We start from the raw sequence: 21,369 nt of genomic DNA, 5'->3' as shown, positions 1-21,369 counted from the left end.
GCCCAAGCAGTTGCTATGTAAACGCATGACTCAGAGAAGTGCGGTGGCCTGTCTCTCACCTCTGAGCAAGTGAACAAAGTTAACTAGCTGGCAATAATCATTCTGACAAACTAGCTGCGTAGTGCTGCAGTCTTACCTCAAACTTTTTCTCTTACAAAAATGTCATTATTCAAAATTTATATTCTTTCCGCCTTTCAGGTTGTTGCTGTTGTGGCCCTCAGTCCTGAGACTGTTTTGATGCAGCTCTCAATGCTACTCTATCCTGTGCTAGCTTCATCATCTGCAGGTACCTACTGCAACCTACATCCTTCTGAATCTGCTTAGTGTATTCATCTCTTGGTCTCCATCTACCATTTTTACCCTCCACGCTGCCATCCAGTACTAAATTGGTGATCCCTCGATGTCTCAGAACATGTCCTACCAACCGATCCCTTCTTCTAGTCAAGTTCTGCCACAAGTTCCTCTTCTCCACAGTTCTATTCAATACCTCATCATTAGTTATGTGATCTACCCATCTAATCTTCAGCATAATTCTTAGCACCACATTTCGAAAGCTTCTATTCTCCTCTTGTCTAAACTATTTATCGTCCATGTTTCACTTCCATACATGGCCACACTCCTTACAAATACTATCAGAAACGGCTTCCTGACATTTAAATCTATACTCGATGTTAACAAATTTGTCTTCTACAGAAACGATTTCCTTGCCATTGCCAGTCTACATTTTATATCCTCTCTACTTCGACCGTCATCAGTTATTTTGCTCCCCAAATAGCAAAAGTCATATACTACTTTAAGTGTCTCATTTCCTAATCTAATTCCCTCAGCATCACCCGACTTAATTTGACTACATTCCATTATCCTCGTTTTGCTTCTGTTAGCGTTCATCTTATATCCTCCTTTCAAGACACGGTCCATTCCGTTCAACTGCTCTTCCAAGTCCTTTGCTGTCTCTGACAGAATTACAATGTCATCGGCGAACCTCAAAGTTTTTATTTCTTCCTCATGGATTTTAATACCTACTCCGAACTTTTCTTTTGTTTTCTTTATTGCTTGCTCAGTATACAGATTGAATAACATCGGGGATACGCTACAACCCTGTCTCACTCCCTTCTCAACCACTGCTTCCCTTTCATACCCCTCGACTCTTATAACTGCCATCCGCTTTCTGTACAAATTGTAAATAGCCTTTCGCTCCCTGTCATTTACCCCTGCCAACTTCAGAGTTTGAAACGGAGTATTCCAATCAACATTGTCAAAAGCTTTCTCTAAGTCTACAAGTGCTAGAAACGTAGGTTTGCCTTTCCTTAATCTTTCTTCTAAGATAGGTCGTAGGGTCAGTATTGCCTCACGTGTTCCAACATTTCTACGGAATCCAAACTGATCCTTCCCGAGGTCGACTTCTATCAGTTTTTCCATTCGTCTCTAAAAAATTCGCGTTAGTTTTTTGCAGCCGTCACTTATTAAACTGATATTTCGGTAATTTTCACATCTGTGAACACCTGATTTCTTTGGGATTGGAATTATTATATTCTTCTTGAAGTCTGTGGGTATTTCACCTGTCTCATACATCTTGCTCACCAGATGGTAGAGTTTTGTCAGGACAGGCTCTCCCAAGGCTGTCAGTAGTTCTAATGGAATGTTGTCTTCTCCGGTGGCCTTGTTTCGACTCAGGTCTTTCAGTGCTCTGTCAAACTCTTCACGCAGTATCATATCTCCCATATCATCCTCATCTATATCCTCTTCCAATTCCATAATACTGTCCTCAAGTACATCGCCCTTGTATAGACCCTCTATATACTTTCAGGTATGTACATCATATTCATCCTTGCTGTCCTTTACCATAAATCTTTCTTCATCTAACAGATACAACCATAAGTGAACACAGCAGCATTGAATTCGTCCATCACCTACCACACTTTAACTAAAGATGTATGAGACGGCGCAGAGGCAAAGTCTGTGCCACAACAAGACCGAAGATAGATCAGCAGTACACAACTTGCTCTCTCTCTGACGTGCACATCGATAACTTACAAAAATCAAAACAACGTACCCATCTTACACAGCTTGCTTGGATAGCGACCATTCAAACATACATTTCCCACGGTGTTCCCATATTTTTGTCCAATACCTGTGATTCTGATATAAGCAGATCATATTATAAAAGAAATGATTCAGATAGTGAAGGGAGACGAAAGTTTAATTATCATGGGTGACTGGAACTCGATAGTAGGAAAAGGGAGAGAAGGAAACGTAGTAGGTGAATACGGAATGAGATTAAGGAATGAAAGAGGAAGCCGCCTGGTAGAATTTTGCACAAAGCATAACTTAATCATAGCTAACACTTGGTTCAAGAATCATAAATGAAGGTTGTATACATGGAAGAAGCCTGGAGATACTACAAGGTCTCAGATAGATTATATAATGGTAAGGCAGAGATTAAGGAACAAGGTTTTAAATTGTAAGACATTTCCAGGGGCAGATGTGGACTCTGACCACAATCTATTGGTTCTGAACTGTAGATTAAAACTGAAGAAACTGCAAAAAGGGGGGAATTTAAGGAAATGGGACCTGGATAAACTGACAGAACCAGAGGTTGTAGAGAGTTTCAGGGAGAGCATTAGGGAACGATTGACAAGAATGGGGGAAAGAAATACTGTAGAAGAAGAATGGGTAGCTTTGAGAGATGTAATAGTGAAAGTAGCAGAGGATCAAGTAGTTAAGGAGACGAGGGCTAGTAGAAATCCTTGGGTAACTGAAGAGATATTTAATTGATGAAAGAAGAAAATATAAAAATGCAGTAAATGAAGCAGGCAAAAAGGATTACAAACGGCCCAAAAATGAGATTGACATGATGTGCAAAATGGCAAAGTAGGAAAGGCTAGAGGACAAATGTAAAGATGTAGAGGCGCATATCACTAGGGGTAAGATAGATACTGCCTACAGGAAAATTAAAGAGAGTTTTGGAGGAGAGAAAATAACTTGCACGAATATCAAGTGCTCAGATGGAAAACCCAGCTCTAAGCAATGAAGGGAAAGCAGAAATGTGGAAGGAGTATATAGAGGGTCTGTACAGGGGCGATGTTCTTGAGGACAATATTATAGAAATGGAAGAGAATGTAGATGAAGATGAAATAGGAAATATGATACTGCGTGAAGAGTTTGACAGAGCACTGAAAGACCTAAGTCGAAACAAGGCCCCCGGAGTAGACACCATTCCATTAGAACTACTGAGAGCCTTGGGAGAGCCAGGCCTAACAAAACTCTACCATCTGGTGAGCAAGATGTATGAGACAGGCGAAATACCCTCAGACCTCAAGAAGAATATAATAATTCCAATCCCAAAGAAAGCAGGTATTGACAGATGTCAAAACTACCGAACTATAAGTTTAATAAGCCACGGCTGCAATACTAACAGGAATTCTTTACAGACGAATGGAAAAACTGGTAGAAGCTGACCTCAGGGAACAACAATCTGGATTCCATAGAAATGTTGGGACCCTTGAGGCAAAATTCACCCTACGACTTATCTCAGAAAATAGACTAAGGAAAGGCAAACCTACGTTTCTAGCATTTGTAGACTTAGAGAAAGCTTTTGACAACCTTGACTGGAATACTCTATTTCAAATTCTGATGGTGGCAGGGGTAAAATACAGGGAGCGAAGGGCTATTTACAATTTGTACAGAAACCAGATGGCAGTTATAAGAGTCGAGGGGCAGGAAGGGGAAGCAGTGGTTGGGAAGGGTGCGAGGCAGGGTTGTAGCCTATCCCCGATATTATTCAATCTCTGCATTAAGCAAGCAGTAAAGGAAACAAAAGAAAAATTAGAATAGGAATTAAAATCCATGGAGAAGAAATAAAAACTTTGAGGTTCGCCGATGACATTGTAACTCTGTCAGAGACAGAAAATGACCTGGAAGAGCAGCTGAACGGAATGTAGAGTGTCTTGAAAGGAGGATATAGGATGAACATCAACAGAAGCGAAACGAGGATAATGGAATGTAGTCGAATTAAATCGGGTGATGCTGCGGGAATTAGATTAGGAAATGAGAGGTTTAAATCAGTAAATTTGATTTGCTATTTGGGGAGCAAAATAACTGAGGATGGTCGAAGTATAGAGGATATAAAATGTAGACTGGCAATGGCAAGGAGAGCGTTTCTGAAGAAGAAAAATTTGTTAACATCGAGTATAGATTTAAGTGTCAGGAAGTCGTTTCTGAAAGTATTTGTGTGGAGTGTAGCCATGTATGGAAGTGAAACGTGGAGGATAAATAGTTTGGACAAGAAGAGAACAGAAGCTTTCGAAATGTGGTGCTACAGAAGAATGCTGAAGATTAGATGGGTAGATCACATAACTAATGAGGAGGTATTGAACAGAATTGGAGAGAAGAGAAATTTGTTGGACAGCTTGACTAGGAGAAGGGATCGGTTGGGGGGGGGGGGGGCATATTCTGAGGCATCAAGGGATCACCAATCTTGTATTGGAGGGCAACGTGGAGGGTAAAAATCGTAGAGGGAGACCAAGAGATGAATACACTAAACAGATTCAGAAGGATGTAGGTTGCAGTAGGTACTGGGAGATGAAGAAGCTTGCACAGGATAGAGTAGCATGAAGAGCTGCATCAAACCAGTCTCAGGACTGAAGACCACAACAACAACAACATTTGGTTAACTGCACTGTGGTGAAAATATGCTGCAGAAACTTATATCTAACTTGTAGGAAATGCTTTGGAGTCACTACTGATTCTTAAGAAAATTGCTCATTGCCCCTTCCCCCTACAAACGAGTTATCCGGATTCAAGGACTGAAAATTGCTGCCGGCCGGTTTGTGGCCGAGCGGTTATAGGCGCTTCAGTCTGGAACCGCGCGGCCACTACGGTAGCAGGTTCGAATCCTTCCTAGGGCATGGATGTGTGTGATGTCCTTAGGTTAGTTACATTTAAGTAGTTCTAAGTTCTAGGGGACTGATGACCTCGGATGTTAAGTCCCATAGTGCTCAGCCATTTTTTTGAAAATTGCTGTTAGCTACATGGCTAGAGACAGTTGTTGTGGTTTTTGTTGTATCTGGATCCTGCTCCAGCTGCCGCCGCGTCTGGGTTGTTACTATGGATTTTTGGCAATGTTAGTTGCAGATGGTGGCCGCATGCCCTTCCTGTTACCACCCCGTACCCCCCCTGGACGGAAGTAGTGTACCGAATCTGTCTGCGTCTAGTGTAAACCGTGAAATAGTGCGAACGTTGTTAATCCGTCGTGCGGATTCGATCCGGGGCCGGCGCGCCTGCCCGAGTGGAGGAAGCAGCGCATTAGCGCACTCGGCTAGCCTGGTGGGTCCTGGAGACAGCGTAGACTGTAAATCTACATTACATTGGTACAGGTGTTACTATTGTCTTTTTAAAAATACTAATCTAATGAAGTAAATATTAAAAGATACGCACACAAAATAAAGAGTGTCTATTTAATGTAACGATTAAACCACCAGTCTCTTTAAAGTACTAGACTTCCATGTAATTTACTGTGTTAATCATCAGCAGCAAATGCTGGCCGCGGTGGTCTAGCGGTTCTAGGCGCTCAGTCCGGAACCGCGCGACTGCTACGGTAGCAGGTTCGAATCCTGCCTCGGGTATGGATGTGTGTGATGTCCTTAGGTTAGTTAGGTTTAAGTAGTTCTAAGTTCTAGGGGACTGATGACCACAGATGTTAAGTCCAAAAGTGCTCAGAACCATTTGAGCCATCATCAGCAAATGTCCGAATTGTATTAAGCAGAATGGTGAAACGTTCCTGTTAACACTTTGCCGTCCGCTGGTCTCGTACAAATTGATTCGCTTGGCGGCGGCAGCTCTAATTCGGATTACTTGGCCTGTCGCCGGCCGTTCTTGACATTATCGGGAGATTGTAAATTGTTAGGTTTTACTAATCTCATTGTTAGTTTTCGTAAGATCTCAACCCTGTTCCCCTACTTTCATGAAATTTCGAAGATACACATAAGTAAATCAATTAAAAAAATTGTTTGTTTCAAATATCTGTTTATTTAAACTTTTTGGAAAAATAATCAATTACGAATTGCACTTTGAAAAGCCGGTCGGCATTATACGATTTATTGCTGCTGTCGGAAAAACGTAAAAATGATCATATTTGTCTGAATCGGTTTCGGGGCATCGTTTTGCGAAATATCGGTGTGTCTATCAACGGATTCGTTCACCGATAGTCATCGATCCTTCCTTTTTTTGCAATGGCATTAGGATAGCCCAAACCATTTTCTAAGTTCGGGTCTCGTAACGTCGACAAATTTGGAATTTTTTTTTATCCAGTTTCCTTCTATTGCAAGTTTGGCTGTAGTACTTGTTGGTTTCGTCGCTAATGTATTCAAACAGATTGTTCCCAATATATAATGCTACGATATCCTCGACGCTCTGTGTATCTTTGGGAAATATGTTTGGACTCGGAGAACCTTCAGATATACACTCCTGGAAATGGAAAAAAGAACACATTGACACCGGTGTGTCAGACCCACCATACTTGCTCCGGACACTGCGAGAGGGCTGAACAAGCAATGATCACACGCACGGCACAGCGGACACACCAGGAACCGCGGTGTTGGCCGTCGAATGGCGCTAGCTGCGCAGCATTTGTGCACCGCCGCCGTCAGTTTCAGCCAGTTTGCCGTGGCATACGGAGCTCCATCGCAGTCTTTAACACTGGTAGCATGCCGCGACAGCGTGGACGTGAACCGTATGTGCAGTTGGCGGACTTTGAGCGAGGGCGTATAGTGGGCATGCGGGAGGCCGGGTGGACCTACCGCCGAATTGCTCAACACGTGTGGCGTGAGGTCTCCACAGTACATCGATGTTGTCGCCAGTGGTCGGCGGAAGGTGCACGTGCCCGTCGACCTGGGACCGGACCGCAGCGACGCACGGATGCACACCAAGACCGTAGGATCCTACGCAGTGCCGTAGGGGACCGCACCGCCACTTCCCAGCAAATTAGGGACACTGTTGCTCCTGGAGTATCGGCGAGGACCATTCGCAACCGTCTCCATGAAGCTGGGCTACGGTCCCGCACACCGTTAGGCCGTCTTCCGCTCACGCCCCAACATCGTGCAGCCCGCCTCCAGTGGTGTCGCGACAGGCGTGAATGGAGGGACGAATGGAGACGTGTCGTCTTCAGCGATGAGAGTCGCTTCTGCCTTGGTGCCAATGATGGTCGTATGCGTGTTTGGCGCCGTGCAGGTGAGCGCCACAATCAGGACTGTATACGACCGAGGCACACAGGGCCAACACCCGGCATCATGGTGTGGGGAGCGATCTCCTACACTGGCCGTACACCACTGGTGATCGTCGAGGGGACACTGAATAGTGCACGGTACATCCAAACCGTCATCGAACCCATCGTTCTACCATTCCTAGACCGGCAAGGGAACTTGCTGTTCCAACAGGACAATGCACGTCCGCATGTATCCCGTGCCACCCAACGTGCTCTAGAAGGTGTAAGTCAACTACCCTGGCCAGCAAGATCTCCGGATCTGTCCCCCATTGAGCATGTTTGGGACTGGATGAAGCGTCGTCTCACGCGGTCTGCACGTCCAGCACGAACGCTGGTCCAACTGAGGCGCCAGGTGGAAATGGCATGGCAAGCCGTTCCACAGGACTACATCCAGCATCTCTACGATCGTCTCCATGGGAGAATAGCAGCCTGCATTGCTGCGAAAGGTGGATATACACTGTACTAGTGCCGACATTGTGCATGCTCTGTTGCCTGTGTCTATGTGCCTGTGGTTCCGTCAGTGTGATCATGTGATGTATCTGACCCCAGGAATGTGTCAATAAAGTTTCCCCTTCCTGGGACAATGAATTCACGGTGTTCTTATTTCAATTTCCAGGAGTGTATTATTGGTCCTCGGTAAATCCAAGTCTGACCACTGTGTACTGTCTTCTTCGTCTGATTCATCCGAAGCAGTTGGCAACCGTAGCGTTCGCCGAATTCTTCTTGGACGTATTTCACTGTTTTCCGACGATTCTGCTTCACTTTCATTTTTTTGATATCCACTTTCTTCCCAATTGGCCAAGTCGTCCGGAACGTCAGACAAGACGCCCGCACATTCATCGTAAATAATGGTATCGTCTCTTTCGTCTGCCATGATGAAAGGGCACAAGTACTTATAAAAACATAAACACTTGTTGACGTGTGTAACTTATTGTTACCTAAAGAAAACACCAACAGAATGCAGAAGATACTAAAGTGCTGTCGCCGGCTACTGCACGATACTACGCTCACATCACTGTGGTGTTGCCGGCCGTTGACCGCTATTTCGCGCACGATACCACTGTGGTGTCGCCGGGCGGCAGTGTGTTAATACAGTGTTCAGTTTCTACAAGCTAAATATGTTTCGTTAACGCCTATCTAGACTCTTTCCACAGCACTGAGGGCTCTCCTTGATGGGAAATGCTGAATACTACGAATGACTTGAGCGTAAACGGGAATGAGATGAAATGATTGGGAAAACACATACTCACAGCCCCCGAGCGAAGAAAACATCTCCTTTCCGGCTCGAAATCAAATCCGGAATCCCCGCAGTCCGGAAGCAGCTACATTAGCTACTAGAGCAAGGTCTGCAGATAATGAGTAGGTAAATGAATACATCGTGAAACGACTTCGTATCATCTGCAAGTACTTAATGAACTGTAGTCAGCACACTATATTCTCGCAGTTATTTAACTGACAAATGTCTTCAAATAATCTGTACTACTAACTGGGTGTAGAATGGATGACGTAAGTGTATAGTCCACCTTGTAGTCAAATTCGTGGTAATTAATTTCGTACGGTATGTATGTGCACAGTCATTACCAATAAAACTTAAGTATTCCATGGCAGGCAAATTAACTGCATGGATTAGCTAGTGCGATAGCCACAAGCGAAAGAAATCTCATAGATCTACCCCGCTTTGTAGACGAGTCCCACAAATGAGTGAGAAATCAGCAAACATGATGTTATTAGTGGAACAATGAATTCCTAAGGAAGAAAGAAAGGCCAGCAAGGAATTTAGGCGATAATTATGCTTGTAGTCCCTATCAACTTAAGTGCAATGGTGTAGTGGGAAGTAACGCCTCCAAATGTTTTATGTTAGAGCTCTGAATGCTTTTTAAATAAAACAAGCTGTATTAAGGTTCTACGTGTTTATTCTTCCTGCCTGTTTGCATACGTATTTTTCAGCATAGTCAATCTGGCGGCGAACACATTCTCCCAACGAGAGACCAGTTCGTCACTGTAGAATATCTGACCGTTGACCGAGCCACGACCTCACCAATGCTTGCATCGCTTTGTCACGGCCCAAATGAAGCCCTCGGTGTTCTTTAAGTTTTGGAAACAGATGGAACTCGGATGGCGCCAAGTCCTGACTGTGTGGATGCTGATCGATGTCAATGAGCACTCACTGGTCGTCGGATTCTTGCAGATATCGCACATTACTGATTTCGATACAATCATCAATGTACACAGGTTTCGTTATTCTATGTATTTCAATTGGAGGCACGTTCTCTGTGGTTGGAAACTCGATTACAGCACGCTGCATCTCACGCAATGACAAATACGTTGCACAGCGCCATGTTACACGCTACGATTCGGAGACCACTAGCGGAAAAGAGTTGCAATGGGCGTCAGTTAAGCGTGGTAGTCGATCGACTAATATGCATGGCCTGTAGTACCTCAAGCGATACGGAGAACAGAAAAAAAATTATAGGCCTTACTTTTCAGCAACACTCGTAGACGACGAACTGAGTACATTTAGCGGAAAAGGTGTGGTTAAGGTTGAAGGAAGTTATAAACCGCGGTGTGGCAAGTACACGCTGGTGCCGTAGCAGCTATTCATATCATACTGCGAAATCGGAGTCTACCACACCCTCGCTACAAAAGAGATTGCAGTGACGCTGATGGAGAACAGATAACAGAGACTCGCGCGTCTACAAGAAGGACCATGCGTGAAGCCTAAAGTAGATTATCAGAAAAACATAGGAATATCTGGTCACATGTAAAGTCAATGAAAGGATCCTAACCTTCCAATCGAACTCTTTCTCATCCGTCTGGTGTCGGAACAGAAGAATGAAGCAAGAAATTTTAAACTGCTCATTTACGTGAGCTTTCCCGCACGAGTATACTGCCATACTCATGTTTGACCGCCACACAGTTTCACAAACGAGCGATGTCTATATTAGCATCTCGGTTATTGATAAACAGTTAAATCTGTTTAAAGCAAACAAGGCACTAGACCGTGACGGAATTCCTCTTAGATATTCCATTGAATACGCCACGGACTTAACTTCTTTCCAACCCCAACCTTATCGAGAGTCATTTGCACACCGGATAGTTCCATTTAACTGAAAGAAAAACACGGATCACTCTTGTTTACAAAAGGGGTAATAGATCGGAGACATAGAATTATAGATCAATGTTGCTATCTGAAAAGGTAAATGCAAGGTTCAGTCTAGCTGAAGTGAGGTCAGTGAAGAGACACGGAAAGAGGATAAGGATTTCTGGGTAGACGAACATAGGGTAATACCAACAGTAACAGAAAGTGGTGTAACGGCAGTAGCATTCGTTATGGACAGGAAGGTAGGACAGAATGATTGAATGTGGACAGTTCAGTGCGACACGTCCCTGCTATTTCTATTGGAATAAAACTCAATTTATTCTTCTTCTGATAACCCTCGCCAAGTACGCTTTATCCGTTAAATAACGCCTCCAGCCTGCCACTTGCTCCGGACGCTGTTACGCCGCCTCTTCCTAAACAGAGTGTGCTAAACAGCAACACCCACATCGACAGTGGGTAATAAACAACGTTTTCCACGCTCGCCAAAGGCAACACACTTCCGAACACTTTCTGAATCTTCCATACAAGAAAAAACCTTATTGACCCCTGACAACAGACTTTCTTACGCCACCGCGCCACCTCCGCCCTGGAGGATCCTAACCTGCCCTCTGCAGCCTGCCATGGTCACCGTCCGAGTCCTCGACTTCGCTAACTGCTCACAGCTCCACAACATTCTTTTCACATGAAGACGTGTCGGTCAATATGCTTCCAGAGCAAGAAGTAGGCACTGTGACTTGCCACTTCCTGCCAACGCTGTAAGGCAACTGTAAAGTGTTGTTGCCTGATGACGCTTTCAGAAGTTTGCTCCTAAAGGATACCAGGAAACGCAGACCACTCTGTGGGAAACACTCGCCTTTAGATGCCTCCCGGTCGCTCCGGGCGACACTCATTAGCCAGATTTAGCAAAGACGGCCCACTTCGCTCTGGAGGTGAAAAACTTCCCTATCCCGGAGGCCGGAAAACCGACGCTTTCGTCCATAATAACGATCAGAATTCTCCGATGGGCGCGGCCTGAAAATGATCCGTTTCATGTGATAGGGTTGTTATCACTAGATTCGTCAATGATAATATACACTACTGGCCATTAAAATTGCTACACCACGAAGACGACGTCCTACAGGCGCGAAATTTAACCGACAGGAAGGAGACGCTGTAATATGCAAGTGATTAGCTTTTCAGAGCATTCACACAAGGTTGGTGCCGGTGGCGACACCTACAACGTGTCGGCATGAAGAAAGTTTCCAACCGATTTCTCATAAATAAACAGCAGTTGACCGGCGTTGCCTGGTGAAACTTCGTTGTGATGCCTCGTGTAAGGAGGAGAACTGCGTACCATCACGTTTCCGACTTTGATAAAGGTCGGATTGTAGCCTATCGCTATTGCGGTTTATCGTATCGAGACATTGCTTTTCGCGTTGGTCGAGATCCAATGACTGTTAGCAGAATATGGAATCGGTGGGTACAGGAGGGTAATACGGAACGCCGTGCTGGATCCCAACGGCCTCGTATCACTAGCAGTCGAGATGACAGGCAGCTTATCCGCATGTCTGTAACGGATCGTGCAGCCACATCTCGATCCCTGAGTCAACAAATGGATACGTTTGCAAGACAACAACCATCTACACGAACAGTTCGACGACGTTTGTAGCAGCATGAAGTATCAGCTCGGAGACCATGGCTGCGGTTATCCTTGACGCTGCATCACAGACAGGAATGCCTGCGATGGTAGACTCAACGACGAACCTGCCTGCACGAATGGCAAAACGTCCTTTTTTCTGATGAATCCAGATTCTGTTTACAGCATCATGATGGTTGCATCCGTGTTTGGCGACATCGCAGTGACCGCACATTGGAAGCGTGTATTCGTCATCGCCATACTGGCGTATCACCCAGCGTGATGGTATGGGGTGCCATTGGTTACACGTCTCGGTCACCTCTTGTTCGCATTGACGGCACTTTGAACAGTGGACGTTACATTTCAGATGTGTTATGACCCGTGGCTCTGCCCTTCCTTCGATACCTGCAAAACCATACATTACAGCAGGATAATGCACGACTGCATGTTGCAGGTCCTGTACGGGCCTTTGTGGATACAGGAAATGTTCGACTGCTGCCCTGGCCAGCACATTCTCCAGATCTCTCACCAATTGAATACGTCCAGTCAATGGTGGTCGGGCAACTGGCTCGTCACATTCGCCAGTCAGCAGACAGCGCTCTTGGGTGCGATATTCAGTTCCGTGGTGACTTCTGCAACTGTCGTCCTCTCGTCCTTTCTTCAGTGACTGTCCATCTTGATCACTCAGCACACACTTTCGTCCGCAGGTGTCGTTTTTGCGCTGACCCTATATGCAGAATATACATTATGTGATCAAAAGTGTCCGGACACCCCCAGAAACTTAGGTTCTTCATATTAGGTGCATTGTGCTGTCCCCCTACTATCAGGTACTACATATCAGTGACCTCAGTAGCCATTAGACGTCGTGAGAGTGCAGAATGAGGCGCTCCGCAAAACTCACGGACATCGAACGTGGTCAGGTGATTGGGTGTCACTTGCGTCATACGTCTGTACGCGAGATTTCTACGCTCCTAAACATCTCTAGGTCCACTGTTTCCGATGTGATAGTGAAGTGGAAACGTTAACGGACACGTACAGCACAGAAGCGTACAGACCGACCTCGTCTGTTGACTGACAGAGACTGCCGACAGTTGAAGAGGCTCATGTGTAATAGGCAGACATCTATTCAGACCATCACACAGGAATTCCAAACTGCATCAACATCCAGTGCAAGTATTATGACATTTAGGCGGGAGGTGAGAAACCTTACATTTCATGCTTGAGCGGCTGCTCATAAGCTACACATGACGCCGGTAAGTGCCTAACGACGCCTCGCTTGGTGTAAGGAGCCTAAACATGGGACGATTGGACAGTGGAAAAACGTTGTGTGGAGCGACGAATCACGGTACACAATGTGGCGACCCGACGACAGGGTGTGAGTATGGCGAATGCCCGGTGAACGTCATCAGCCAGCGTGTGTAGTGCGAACAGTAATATTCGGAGGCGGTCGTGATATGGTGTGTTCGTGTTTTTCATGGAGTGGGCTAGCACTTCTTGTTGTTTTGCGTGACACTATCACAGCACAGGCCTACACTGATGTTCTAAGCACCTTCTAGCTTCCCACTGTTGAAGAGCAATTCGGGTATGGCGATGTTTTGGAACGCCGAATACGTGCCAGCCCCCACCGACCGACGTCAACACCTCTCCTCAGTGCAGCACTCCGTGAAGAATGGGATGCCATTCCCCTAGAAATCTGACTGAAGGTATGCCTGCGAGTGTGGAAGCCGTCATCAAGGCTAAGCGTGGGCCAACACCATACTATATTCCAGCGATACCCATGGAGGGCGCCACGAACTAGTAAGTCATTTTCAGCCAGGTGTCCAGATTCTTTTGATCACATAGTGTACCATCGGTAAGGTGCCCAACAGCTTTAAGTTCCCCAGTCTAGAAAAAGTATACATATTAGGAAAAATGTGTACTATAAACTTTTATCCAACTTGAACTCGTATGCTAATCTTTGACTAAACAGAACCTAATTTGATTTGATCTGTAACTGGTCTGAATACAACTTGCCTTTATGTTACATACGCCACTGAAGTAAAACAATTATCTGGCTCTAATCAAAATTTCCTCTTGCCTCGCGTCTCTACAATATTACTGAAGATTTCTCGAAAGCACAACAGGAAACAGCAAGCAGGAAGCGGCTAAGCTAGATTTCTTTTTTAAAATAAACTTTCCAAACAATATTCAAAAATGGTTCAAATGGCTCTGAGCACTATGGGACTTAACATCTGAGGTCATCAGTCCCCTAGAACTTAGAACTACTTAAACCTAACTAACCTAAGGACATCACACACATCCATGCCCGAGGCAGGATTCGAACCTGCGACCGTAGCGGTCGCGCGGTTCCAGACTGAAGCGCCTAGAACCGCTCGGCCACTCCGGCCGGAAAACAATATTCAAAATGTTGCATAGCACTTGGTGCAATATAGTAATGATAAAACTTCTTTAAACAGTGGAATGGGGAGAGTAACAATGACTATGAAATGAAATTTAAAAAAAAAAGACTTTAGAATGATGTTGCCTTAAAAAAGACAGTGTAAAGCTTTGCATGATTTGACACATGACATTGACCTGAACAGTACTTTGCTTAACAGAGTAAAAAAAATTATTTCAAAGGGTACAACGTTAACTGAGAATTTCTATAAAATGCCAACATCTGAAGCAGTTAACGCCTGACTCAGGGAAGTGGGCTGACAATCATTCCGACAAACTAGCTGCGTAGTGTTGTAGTCTTACCTCAAATTTCTCTTACAAAAATATCATTAATCAAAATTTAAATTCTTTTCGCCTTTCAGGTACGTACATCATATTTATCTTTGCTGTCCTTTACAATAAATCTTTCTTCATCCAACAGATAAATCACAAGTCAACACAACACCATTGAATACGTCCATCACCTGCCAGTCTTTAACTAAAGATGTATGAGACTGCGCTGAGGCAAAGTCTATGCCACAACAGGACTGAAGATAGTTCAGTAGTAACATAACTTGCTCTCTCTCTGACGTACACATCGATAACTTACAAAAATCAAAACGACGTACCCATCTTACACAGCTTACTTGGATAGCGACCATTCAAACATACATTTCCGCATTGTTTCCGTATTTTTGTCCAACATCTGTAGTTCTGATGTAAGCAGATCATATTTGGTTATTTGTACTGTGATGCAAATATGCTGCAGAAACTTACTTCTAACTTAAGGGAAGTGCTTTCGAATCACTACCGATTATTAAGAAAATTGCTCATTGCTCCATCCTCCTAAAAACGAGTTATCTGGATTCAGGGACTGAAAATTGCTGTTAGCTACATGTCTAGAGACAGTTGTTGTTGTATCTGGTTTCTGCTCCAGCTACCGCTGCGTCTGGGTTGTTACTATGGATTTTTGGGAATGTTAGTTTCAGAGGGTGGCCAGATGCCCCTCCTGTCGCCACCACGTACCCCCAAGTACGGAAGCAGTGTCCCCCAGAGGTCTGCATCTAGTGCAAATCGTGAAATAGGGCGAACGTTTTTCAAATGTTTGCGAGTCGTGTAACTGAGGCGGGACTTGGGGAGCAAGCCGGTATTCACCTAGTGGGATGTGGAAAACCGCCTAAAAACCACATCCAGGCTGGTCGGCACATCAGCCCTTCGTCGTTAACCTGCCGGGCGGATTCGATCCGGGGCCGGCGCGCCTATCCGAGTCCAAGAAGCAGCGCATTAGCGCTCTCGGCTAACCTGGCGGTATCTAGAGAGAGTGCACATTGTAAATCTTCATTATATTGGTGCAAGCGTTACTATTGTCTTTTTAAAAATACTAATGTAATCAAGTAAATATTAAAAGATACGAACACAAAATAAAGAGTATCTATTTAATATAACTATGAAGTCATCAGCCTCTTTAAAGTAGTAGACTTCCATGTAATTTATTGTTACTCATCATTGCCAAATGCACGAATTGTATTAAGCAGAATGGTGAAATGTTACTCTTAATACAGTGTTCAGTTCCTACAAGCTGAATACGTTTCGTTAACGTCTATCTAGACATTCTACCGCACTGAGAGCTCTCTTTGATGGGAAATTCAGAAGACTATGAATGACTTGAGCGTCGACGGAGATGAGATGAAATGATTAGGAAAACCTGTACTCACAGCCGCCGTGCGCCTGTAAACATCTCCTTTTCGGCTTGTAATCAAATCCAGAACCCCTCAGTCCGAAGGCAGCTACATTAGCTTCTAGAGCAAGATCTGCGGATAATGAGTGCGTAAATGAATACATCGTGAAACGACTTCTTGTCACCTGCAAGTATTTAATGTGCTGTAGTCAGCACACTGGATTCTCGCAGTTACTGAACTGACAAATGTCTTCAAATACTCTGAACTACCAACCGAACGTCATGTAGTAGACGTAGATGGGTAATCTAGTTGATAGTTTCATTCAAATTGATTGTGTATTTGTTATGGTACGAATTATGTTTATACAGTCATTGCTAGTTAAACTTATAATTTTCACGGAGTAGAGGATTTTCACATGGATTAACTAGTCCGACAACCCATAAGCGAAAGAAATATTCTAGATGTAGTCCCACACTGACCCATTGTCTCGACGAGTGTCACAAACGAGTGAGAAATAAGCAAACATGATGGTAATTCTCGAACAATGACTTCCTAAGGATGAATGAAAGGCGAGCAAGAAATTTAGGAGTAATTATGTTTTTATAGTCCCTATCAACTTGAGCGCAATGGTGTACTGGAAATTAATGCCTCCAATTTTTTTGTGTTAAAACTCTGAATGCTTTTTAAATAAAACAAACTGTATTAACATCCTACGTGTTTGTTCTTCCTGTCTACATACGTATATTTCAACATAGTCACACTGGCGGTAAACACATTTCTCCTAACGAGAGGCCAGTTCGTCGCTATAGAATGTTTGATTTCACTGACGGAGGCTGATTGGCCGCTTTGTCACGACCCAAGTGAAGCCCTCGGTGTTCATTAAGTTTGGGAAACAGATGAAACTCGAATGGCGCCAAATCGGAACTGTGTGGATGCAGATCGACTGTGTGGATGCAGATCGCTGACAGTGAACACTGGTCGTCGGATTCTTGCAGATGTCGCGCATTACTGATGTCGATACAGTCATCAATGTACACAGCTTTCATTCTTCTATGGATTTCAGTTCGAGGCACGTTTTCTGTGGTTGGAAACTAGATTACAGCACGCTGTTTCTCACGCAATGACTTAATTACGTTACACAGCTCCATGTTACACGCTACAGTTCGGAGCCCTCTAGCGGAAAAGGATTGCAACTGGCGTCAACGAAGCGTGGTAGTCGACCGAGTAATATGCATGGCCTGTAGTACCTCATGTAGATCAATGTCGCTATCTGAAAAGGCAAATGCAAAGGCTCAGCCTACGTGAAGTGAGGACAGTGAAGAGATACGGGAAGAGGATGAGGATTTCTGGTCAGACGAACATTGGGTAATACCAACAGTAACGAACATTGGGTAATACCAACAGTAACAGAAAATGGTTCAAATGGCTCTGAGCACTATGGGACTTTACATCTGAGGTCATCAGTCCCCTAGAACTTAGAACTAACTAACATAAGGACATCACACACATCCATGCCCGAGGCAGGATTCGAACCTGCGACAGTAGGGGTCACGCGATTCCAAACTGAAGAGCCTAGAACCGCTCGGCCACAACGGCTGGCGCGGGTCTTTCGTCAAGGGGGCGATTATATAAGATTGTTAAGTATGGAACTATTGCATCAGCATAGTCTAAACAGAACCTATGTGGTATAGAATTGGCATACAATCTGAACTGGGTGGCTTGCTTCTGTCAAGTGATTTGAGCTGCTTCATTACTTCGAGGTATTTACCTTTAAGTTACTCGTGCTGGCAGCTGTTCATGATTAGAATTCTGGAATATTGCCTTCGTTTTATTTGGTCAAGGAATTTCTGAAGGCTGTGTTCAATAACTTTGCTTTAGCAACACTGTCACGTAGAGAAGGCATTGACTGTGTCTTGCCGCCAGTATAGTTTACATACGACCAGAATCTGCCAAGTTTTGAGACAAACTTTCGCTGTGAAAACTATTATAAGCATCTCGCACTGAAGACCGTACTGAATTTCAAGCTTCTGTAGGGATTCAGCGCTCGACTGAATTTGACATGCTTTTTTCGTTGTTTCTGCAACAGCTTATTCTGTATGGTTGTTGTTGTTGTTTTGGTTTTCAGTCCAGAGACTGGTTTGATACAGCTCTCCATGCTACCCTACCCTGTGCAAGCTTCTTCATCTCGAAGTACCTACTGTAACCTACATCCTTCTGAATCTGCTTAGTGTATTCATCTCTTGGTCTCCCTCTACGATTTTTACCCTCCACGATGCCCTCCAATGCTAAATTGGTGATCCCTTTGATGCCTGAGAACATGTCCTATCAACCGATCCCTTCCTCTTCTCAAGGTGTGCCGCAAATTCCTCTTCTCCCCAAATCAGTTCAGTAGCTCCTCCTTAGTTACGTCATTTACCCATCTAATCTGCAGCATTCTTCTGTAACACCACATTTCGGAAGCCTCTACTCTCCTCTTGTCTAAACTATTCATCGGCCATGTTTCACTTCCATACATGGCTACACTCCATAGAAACAATTTCAGAAAGTACTTCCTGTCACTTAAATCCATACTCGATGTTAGCAAATTTCCCTTCTTCAGAAACGCTTTCCTTGCCATTGCTTGTCTACATTTTATACCCTCTCTACTTCGACCATCATGAGTTATTTTGCTCCCCAAATAGCAAAACTAATTTGCTGCTTTAGGTGTCTCTTTCCCTAATCTAATTCGCTCAGAATCACCTGATTTAATTCGTCTACATTCCATTATCCTCGTTTTGCTTTTGTTTATGTTCATCTTATATCCTCCTTTCAAGACGTCCATTCCGTTCAGCTGCTCTTCTGTGCAGATTTAGTCTAAAACAGACATGGTTAAAGCGGAGTCGAATTATGGTGGTAATCGGAGATCATTCCGAATGCGATATCGTAAACCACGGCCTGGTAGGAATTTGAGATTGTAATGCCGCAAAATATGCACCTTTTGCTTATTGGGACGCATTCCACATCTCTTGCCACTGCTGTTTTCTTTGCTTCTTGACTTCTGGTAGGTAGTCTTGTATGAACTTGTCAATTTCAGATCGCGTACAGTTCTTGTAGATGCAGCTTGCTTCGCTAGGACATCACCTTTTTCATCATAGAGGATTCAAGCGTAGGATTTCAGCCAGAGAAGATAGTATGCCGCCTCAGTTTACAGCGAACATACTTCGGATTGCTTACAGACTTGCCACAGTCTGCGCCGTAAAAACTCATACACTTGTAAGTAATTTGAACGCTTTACTTACTTGAATATGAGGACACAGAAAAGCACCTCCAGTCTACTCCTCTTGTGGAATTTTCGCTCCGTTGGTATAAACGTGTGTAACCGGGGCACTGAGCTTCAACGAAATGATTAAATCTGCAATTCACTTTAACACTCATAAAGCTTGTCATATTTTAATGATGGACTGGAATCTGGCACCTGAGTGTTTCAAGATCAGATTCAAATAAAGCCAAAATGCGAAAAACATCGCATAGAATGTATGGTAGGAAACCAAGAGTCAAAGATGGTCCAGACGACTGGAATTTTAGTTCTTCTGTTGGAGGCAGTGCGTAACTACAAAATCCAGTATCTACTTCTATAGACAATACTGTCGACGACGGCCGCACCTTTAATAAAGTACGCATGTGACAGCATTTGACGTATAATGCTTAATGGCATCTCTCCCGTCTTCACCAACAGGCGTCGAACGCATGGCTCTTATATAGGTACAAATACTTCTGTACTGAACAGTTTTCTTGTTTAATGTAGAGAAACTTCCCTACAGGAACTATAAATCAATCTTCTCAGTTTAGAGGCATTTAAGAGCTGCTCAGTCGTTTGATTTGCCCTGTAGCAGTCTTCCATATGAAATTAAGGTGCCTTTCGTCACACGTAATCAGTAACCCTGAATGATCTCATACTGCTAACTGATGTCAATAATTTTTGCGTAATGGTACGCCTACTAATGTTGACCCAGTACCCTACTACTTGTAACTGCAGTGAGTAATTAAATATTTTAATTGAATATGAATGGCCTTAGTCTCATCTTTACTTTCTTCCCACTAACTAATGAAGCGACACAATAATTAACAGATATAGTCAGTATATTTCTACATTCCTAAACTATGGTCTTCCCGTAACGGTGTTTTCCCTTGTAAAACAATCCCAAGTGGAAGGACACTGATATAACTATTTTATTTTGGAAAACTGATCGTCATGGCCTTGCCACAGTGGTCCCATTGGTTACCGTCAGATCACCGAAGTTAAGCGGAGTCGGGATGGGCTAGCACTTGGATGGGTGACCATCCGGTCTGCCGAGCGCTGTTGGCAAGTCGGGTGCACTCAGCCCTTGTGAGGCAAAATGAGGAGCTATTTGATTGAGAAGCAGCGGACTCCGGCCTCGTAAGCTGACATACGGCCGTGACAGCGGTGTGCTGACCACATGCCCCTCCATATGCGCTTCCAGTAACACCTGTGGGCTGAGGATGACACGGCGGCCGGTCGGTACGGTTGGGCCTTCATGCACTGCTCGGACGGAGTTACGTTAACTAATCGTCACCTGCAAGGGCAAGGGGTGTGAGTGATCACTGCCAGTCTGTTTTATGCTGTTATTTTGCCTACAAGGCGTAATATTAAGTACAGCGTGTGGCGTTGGCAAGTGTGACAGGCAGCTTACACTTCCCCTGCCAGACTCCTCATTCACACCACACGTATAAAGCACCGAACAGGCAGCATACAGTGTATATTACGAAACTGCTTGTAATAGTTGATAACTAACTAGTAGGCACATTTTTTTCATAAACACGCACATTTTCTCTTTTTAGCTCAGTTTGAAGATGATAATAATGATTCAAACCTCTAACTGAATAAACTAATTATTGCTGATCAGAGACTGTTGTGGTATTTACAGAATTTTTTACTGTTTGTATGCCTGAACGCACACCCGAATCTGTCTTGTCTTATTGCATAATGGCCGCAATCTTCTTTGATCACAGATTTCACGAGTACTATTTTGCCCTTGATCCAAGAATTTCAGATCCCTGAGCATTTCTGTTCCGTTTTCGTATGGATTATGTCAACCTGTTACAATCCTATTCTGACCCCTGGAACAAGTCCAGAATTTGTCGCACTAACGTAATGTGGACAGTTTCCTTTGTTTACAAATGCCTTGCATATTCCCAGAATCAGATCTATGTCTTATATTCCCTCCTCTAATACTGTGTTTTTCATAATCGCCAAATTTCATATTCGTTCTAAGTAGTATCCTTAAATGCATACACAATG

The sequence above is a fragment of the Schistocerca americana genome, chromosome 1 (genome assembly GCF_021461395.2).
Source record: "Schistocerca americana isolate TAMUIC-IGC-003095 chromosome 1, iqSchAmer2.1, whole genome shotgun sequence".
Lineage (NCBI taxonomy): Eukaryota > Metazoa > Arthropoda > Insecta > Orthoptera > Acrididae > Schistocerca > Schistocerca americana.
The sequence above is the reverse complement of the archived record's forward strand: the minus strand, read 5'-3'. Positions refer to the sequence as shown.